The following is a 6,000-nucleotide window of genomic DNA, read 5'->3' on the forward strand; positions in this document are numbered from 1 at the left end:
CCGCCACCTGTGTGCCGGTGGGTGTGTCCCTCCACAGCTCCCTCCGGCAAAAGCCCCGCCCCCCGCCGTGTCGCCGCCGCGGCCGGGTGCGGGAGCGGGATCGAGGGCAGGGGCCGCTTCCCCGGGCCTGCCGGCCGCCAGGGGCGGGCTCCTGAGCTCGGCGGGTGGTGTGCGGGCAAGGGTGGCCTCGCCGGGGCTGAGGGGCCGTGGCGACACGATGGTGGCTCCCAGTGGCTTCGGGCCAGCTGCTGTCGGGCAGGAGGGCCGGCCCGGACTGCGGCTGGGCGGCGCCTAGCGCCGCGTGGGCGGGCAGGGGCGATGCCCAAGGGACCGCGGGCCCCGGGCCCTGAAGCCTCCGGGGCCACGTCCCTGTGAGCGACGGGCCGGATCTTGGGCGGGGCGCCAAGCGCCGAAGGGTTCGCTGGGTCACGCCCGCCCTCGGCTGGGAGGGGGTGGCCAAACCCTCCGCCTCCGCCACCGCCCGGTACCCGAGACCTCCGTTCCCCCTGCCTGGGCGGGCGACGGGGTCCTGCCGGGGCGGGCTGACCGCCAGGCTGGCGGTGAGGCGCAAGCGCCAGCGAAAGTGGGCCTCAAGAGGCAGCCCGCCGTCCCCGCCCCCGTCTACGGCCATACCACCCTGAACGCGCCCGATCTCGTCTGATCTCGGAAGCTAAGCAGGGTCGGGCCTGGTTAGTACTTGGATGGGAGACCGCCTGGGAATACCGGGTGCTGTAGGCTTTTTGCCTCCCGCTCCGCCTTCTCCTTTAACTCGCCCGCGGGCGGTGGCCGCCGGCTCCGCCCGCGCCGGGGCCCCGCTGCAGGCCCCGCCTCCTCAGGCCCCTCCCACCACGGCGCGCGCGCCGGAGGGGGCGCTCCCCGCCGGCCCGGCCCGCCAGGCGGCCAGAAGGCGGCCCTGGAAGGCAGCCGCACCCCAGACGCCCCCGGGGTGCCTGGCCCGGACCCAGGCTCCGCCGCGGGCCCGGTTGCCGTCCCTTCGGCCAGCGAGCCCCTCGACCTGCACCTGGCCGCCCCCACCGGCGCCCCGCCCCGGTGCCGCCACCTGTGTGCCGGTGGGTGTGTCCCTCCACAGCTCCCTCCGGCAAAAGCCCCGCCCCCCGCCGTGTCGCCGCCGCGGCCGGGTGCGGGAGCGGGATCGAGGGCAGGGGCCGCTTCCCCGGGCCTGCCGGCCGCCAGGGGCGGGCTCCTGAGCTCGGCGGGTGGTGTGCGGGCAAGGGTGGCCTCGCCGGGGCTGAGGGGCCGTGGCGACACGATGGTGGCTCCCAGTGGCTTCGGGCCAGCTGCTGTCGGGCAGGAGGGCCGGCCCGGACTGCGGCTGGGCGGCGCCTAGCGCCGCGTGGGCGGGCAGGGGCGATGCCCAAGGGACCGCGGGCCCCGGGCCCTGAAGCCTCCGGGGCCACGTCCCTGTGAGCGACGGGCCGGATCTTGGGCGGGGCGCCAAGCGCCGAAGGGTTCGCTGGCTCACGCCCGCCCTCGGCTGGGAGGGGGTGGCCAAACCCTCCGCCTCCGCCACCGCCCGGTACCCGAGACCTCCGTTCCCCCTGCCTGGGCGGGCGACGGGGTCCTGCCGGGGCGGGCTGACCGCCAGGCTGGCGGTGAGGCGCAAGCGCCAGCGAAAGTGGGCCTCAAGAGGCAGCCCGCCGTCCCCGCCCCCGTCTACGGCCATACCACCCTGAACGCGCCCGATCTCGTCTGATCTCGGAAGCTAAGCAGGGTCGGGCCTGGTTAGTACTTGGATGGGAGACCGCCTGGGAATACCGGGTGCTGTAGGCTTTTTGCCTCCCGCTCCGCCTTCTCCTTTAACTCGCCCGCGGGCGGTGGCCGCCGGCTCCGCCCGCGCCGGGGCCCCGCTGCAGGCCCCGCCTCCTCAGGCCCCTCCCACCACGGCGCGCGCGCCGGAGGGGGCGCTCCCCGCCGGCCCGGCCCGCCAGGCGGCCAGAAGGCGGCCCTGGAAGGCAGCCGCACCCCAGACGCCCCCGGGGTGCCTGGCCCGGACCCAGGCTCCGCCGCGGGCCCGGTTGCCGTCCCTTCGGCCAGCGAGCCCCTCGACCTGCACCTGGCCGCCCCCACCGGCGCCCCGCCCCGGTGCCGCCACCTGTGTGCCGGTGGGTGTGTCCCTCCACAGCTCCCTCCGGCAAAAGCCCCGCCCCCCGCCGTGTCGCCGCCGCGGCCGGGTGCGGGAGCGGGATCGAGGGCAGGGGCCGCTTCCCCGGGCCTGCCGGCCGCCAGGGGCGGGCTCCTGAGCTCGGCGGGTGGTGTGCGGGCAAGGGTGGCCTCGCCGGGGCTGAGGGGCCGTGGCGACACGATGGTGGCTCCCAGTGGCTTCGGGCCAGCTGCTGTCGGGCAGGAGGGCCGGCCCGGACTGCGGCTGGGCGGCGCCTAGCGCCGCGTGGGCGGGCAGGGGCGATGCCCAAGGGGCCGCGGGCCCCGGGCCCTGAAGCCTCCGGGGCCACGTCCCTGTGAGCGACGGGCCGGATCTTGGGCGGGGCGCCAAGCGCCGAAGGGTTCGCTGGCTCACGCCCGCCCTCGGCTGGGAGGGGGTGGCCAAACCCTCCGCCTCCGCCACCGCCCGGTACCCGAGACCTCCGTTCCCCCTGCCTGGGCGGGCGACGGGGTCCTGCCGGGGCGGGCTGACCGCCAGGCTGGCGGTGAGGCGCAAGCGCCAGCGAAAGTGGGCCTCAAGAGGCAGCCCGCCGTCCCCGCCCCCGTCTACGGCCATACCACCCTGAACGCGCCCGATCTCGTCTGATCTCGGAAGCTAAGCAGGGTCGGGCCTGGTTAGTACTTGGATGGGAGACCGCCTGGGAATACCGGGTGCTGTAGGCTTTTTGCCTCCCGCTCCGCCTTCTCCTTTAACTCGCCCGCGGGCGGTGGCCGCCGGCTCCGCCCGCGCCGGGGCCCCGCTGCAGGCCCCGCCTCCTCAGGCCCCTCCCACCACGGCGCGCGCGCCGGAGGGGGCGCTCCCCGCCGGCCCGGCCCGCCAGGCGGCCAGAAGGCGGCCCTGGAAGGCAGCCGCACCCCAGACGCCCCCGGGGTGCCTGGCCCGGACCCAGGCTCCGCCGCGGGCCCGGTTGCCGTCCCTTCGGCCAGCGAGCCCCTCGACCTGCACCTGGCCGCCCCCACCGGCGCCCCGCCCCGGTGCCGCCACCTGTGTGCCGGTGGGTGTGTCCCTCCACAGCTCCCTCCGGCAAAAGCCCCGCCCCCCGCCGTGTCGCCGCCGCGGCCGGGTGCGGGAGCGGGATCGAGGGCAGGGGCCGCTTCCCCGGGCCTGCCGGCCGCCAGGGGCGGGCTCCTGAGCTCGGCGGGTGGTGTGCGGGCAAGGGTGGCCTCGCCGGGGCTGAGGGGCCGTGGCGACACGATGGTGGCTCCCAGTGGCTTCGGGCCAGCTGCTGTCGGGCAGGAGGGCCGGCCCGGACTGCGGCTGGGCGGCGCCTAGCGCCGCGTGGGCGGGCAGGGGCGATGCCCAAGGGACCGCGGGCCCCGGGCCCTGAAGCCTCCGGGGCCACGTCCCTGTGAGCGACGGGCCGGATCTTGGGCGGGGCGCCAAGCGCCGAAGGGTTCGCTGGCTCACGCCCGCCCTCGGCTGGGAGGGGGTGGCCAAACCCTCCGCCTCCGCCACCGCCCGGTACCCGAGACCTCCGTTCCCCCTGCCTGGGCGGGCGACGGGGTCCTGCCGGGGCGGGCTGACCGCCAGGCTGGCGGTGAGGCGCAAGCGCCAGCGAAAGTGGGCCTCAAGAGGCAGCCCGCCGTCCCCGCCCCCGTCTACGGCCATACCACCCTGAACGCGCCCGATCTCGTCTGATCTCGGAAGCTAAGCAGGGTCGGGCCTGGTTAGTACTTGGATGGGAGACCGCCTGGGAATACCGGGTGCTGTAGGCTTTTTGCCTCCCGCTCCGCCTTCTCCTTTAACTCGCCCGCGGGCGGTGGCCGCCGGCTCCGCCCGCGCCGGGGCCCCGCTGCAGGCCCCGCCTCCTCAGGCCCCTCCCACCACGGCGCGCGCGCCGGAGGGGGCGCTCCCCGCCGGCCCGGCCCGCCAGGCGGCCAGAAGGCGGCCCTGGAAGGCAGCCGCACCCCAGACGCCCCCGGGGTGCCTGGCCCGGACCCAGGCTCCGCCGCGGGCCCGGTTGCCGTCCCTTCGGCCAGCGAGCCCCTCGACCTGCACCTGGCCGCCCCCACCGGCGCCCCGCCCCGGTGCCGCCACCTGTGTGCCGGTGGGTGTGTCCCTCCACAGCTCCCTCCGGCAAAAGCCCCGCCCCCCGCCGTGTCGCCGCCGCGGCCGGGTGCGGGAGCGGGATCGAGGGCAGGGGCCGCTTCCCCGGGCCTGCCGGCCGCCAGGGGCGGGCTCCTGAGCTCGGCGGGTGGTGTGCGGGCAAGGGTGGCCTCGCCGGGGCTGAGGGGCCGTGGCGACACGATGGTGGCTCCCAGTGGCTTCGGGCCAGCTGCTGTCGGGCAGGAGGGCCGGCCCGGACTGCGGCTGGGCGGCGCCTAGCGCCGCGTGGGCGGGCAGGGGCGATGCCCAAGGGGCCGCGGGCCCCGGGCCCTGAAGCCTCCGGGGCCACGTCCCTGTGAGCGACGGGCCGGATCTTGGGCGGGGCGCCAAGCGCCGAAGGGTTCGCTGGGTCACGCCCGCCCTCGGCTGGGAGGGGGTGGCCAAACCCTCCGCCTCCGCCACCGCCCGGTACCCGAGACCTCCGTTCCCCCTGCCTGGGCGGGCGACGGGGTCCTGCCGGGGCGGGCTGACCGCCAGGCTGGCGGTGAGGCGCAAGCGCCAGCGAAAGTGGGCCTCAAGAGGCAGCCCGCCGTCCCCGCCCCCGTCTACGGCCATACCACCCTGAACGCGCCCGATCTCGTCTGATCTCGGAAGCTAAGCAGGGTCGGGCCTGGTTAGTACTTGGATGGGAGACCGCCTGGGAATACCGGGTGCTGTAGGCTTTTTGCCTCCCGCTCCGCCTTCTCCTTTAACTCGCCCGCGGGCGGTGGCCGCCGGCTCCGCCCGCGCCGGGGCCCCGCTGCAGGCCCCGCCTCCTCAGGCCCCTCCCACCACGGCGCGCGCGCCGGAGGGGGCGCTCCCCGCCGGCCCGGCCCGCCAGGCGGCCAGAAGGCGGCCCTGGAAGGCAGCCGCACCCCAGACGCCCCCGGGGTGCCTGGCCCGGACCCAGGCTCCGCCGCGGGCCCGGTTGCCGTCCCTTCGGCCAGCGAGCCCCTCGACCTGCACCTGGCCGCCCCCACCGGCGCCCCGCCCCGGTGCCGCCACCTGTGTGCCGGTGGGTGTGTCCCTCCACAGCTCCCTCCGGCAAAAGCCCCGCCCCCCGCCGTGTCGCCGCCGCGGCCGGGTGCGGGAGCGGGATCGAGGGCAGGGGCCGCTTCCCCGGGCCTGCCGGCCGCCAGGGGCGGGCTCCTGAGCTCGGCGGGTGGTGTGCGGGCAAGGGTGGCCTCGCCGGGGCTGAGGGGCCGTGGCGACACGATGGTGGCTCCCAGTGGCTTCGGGCCAGCTGCTGTCGGGCAGGAGGGCCGGCCCGGGCTGCGGCTGGGCGGCGCCTAGCGCCGCGTGGGCGGGCAGGGGCGATGCCCAAGGGACCGCGGGCCCCGGGCCCTGAAGCCTCCGGGGCCACGTCCCTGTGAGCGACGGGCCGGATCTTGGGCGGGGCGCCAAGCGCCGAAGGGTTCGCTGGCTCACGCCCGCCCTCGGCTGGGAGGGGGTGGCCAAACCCTCCGCCTCCGCCACCGCCCGGTACCCGAGACCTCCGTTCCCCCTGCCTGGGCGGGCGACGGGGTCCTGCCGGGGCGGGCTGACCGCCAGGCTGGCGGTGAGGCGCAAGCGCCAGCGAAAGTGGGCCTCAAGAGGCAGCCCGCCGTCCCCGCCCCCGTCTACGGCCATACCACCCTGAACGCGCCCGATCTCGTCTGATCTCGGAAGCTAAGCAGGGTCGGGCCTGGTTAGTACTTGGATGGGAGACCGCCTGGGAATACCGGGTGCTGTAG

The 6,000-nt window shown here is 77.1% G+C and overlaps 6 non-coding genes across 6 annotated transcripts in view; all 6 read left to right on the forward strand.

Annotated features, from left to right (window-relative positions):
• Positions 1 to 619: 619 nt before the first annotated feature.
• On the forward strand, positions 620 to 738 carry LOC149746597 (5S ribosomal RNA). Its single transcript, XR_016389578.1, has one exon. It is a non-coding gene; the product is annotated as a 5S ribosomal RNA (ribosomal RNA).
• A 934-nt stretch (positions 739 to 1,672) lies between these two features.
• LOC149746598 (5S ribosomal RNA) lies at positions 1,673 to 1,791 on the forward strand. The gene has a single exon (XR_016389579.1). It is a non-coding gene; the product is annotated as a 5S ribosomal RNA (ribosomal RNA).
• A 934-nt stretch (positions 1,792 to 2,725) lies between these two features.
• LOC149746599 (5S ribosomal RNA) lies at positions 2,726 to 2,844 on the forward strand. Its single transcript, XR_016389580.1, has one exon. It is a non-coding gene; the product is annotated as a 5S ribosomal RNA (ribosomal RNA).
• Positions 2,845 to 3,778: 934 nt separating this feature from the next.
• LOC149746600 (5S ribosomal RNA) lies at positions 3,779 to 3,897 on the forward strand. The gene has a single exon (XR_016389581.1). It is a non-coding gene; the product is annotated as a 5S ribosomal RNA (ribosomal RNA).
• A 934-nt stretch (positions 3,898 to 4,831) lies between these two features.
• LOC149746601 (5S ribosomal RNA) lies at positions 4,832 to 4,950 on the forward strand. The gene has a single exon (XR_016389582.1). It is a non-coding gene; the product is annotated as a 5S ribosomal RNA (ribosomal RNA).
• A 934-nt stretch (positions 4,951 to 5,884) lies between these two features.
• The window catches only part of LOC149746602 (5S ribosomal RNA), a 119-nt gene continuing 3 nt past the window's right edge, over positions 5,885 to 6,000 (forward strand). The window contains exon 1 of the ribosomal RNA XR_016389584.1: positions 5,885 to 6,000. This exon is cut by the window's right edge and continues 3 nt beyond it. This is a non-coding gene — a ribosomal RNA (5S ribosomal RNA).

The sequence above is a fragment of the Delphinapterus leucas genome, chromosome 19, assembly GCF_059928025.1.
Source record: "Delphinapterus leucas isolate spDelLeu-1000000601 "Yukka" chromosome 19, BTC_Dleu_Yukka2, whole genome shotgun sequence".
Taxonomy (NCBI): Eukaryota; Metazoa; Chordata; class Mammalia; order Artiodactyla; family Monodontidae; genus Delphinapterus; species Delphinapterus leucas.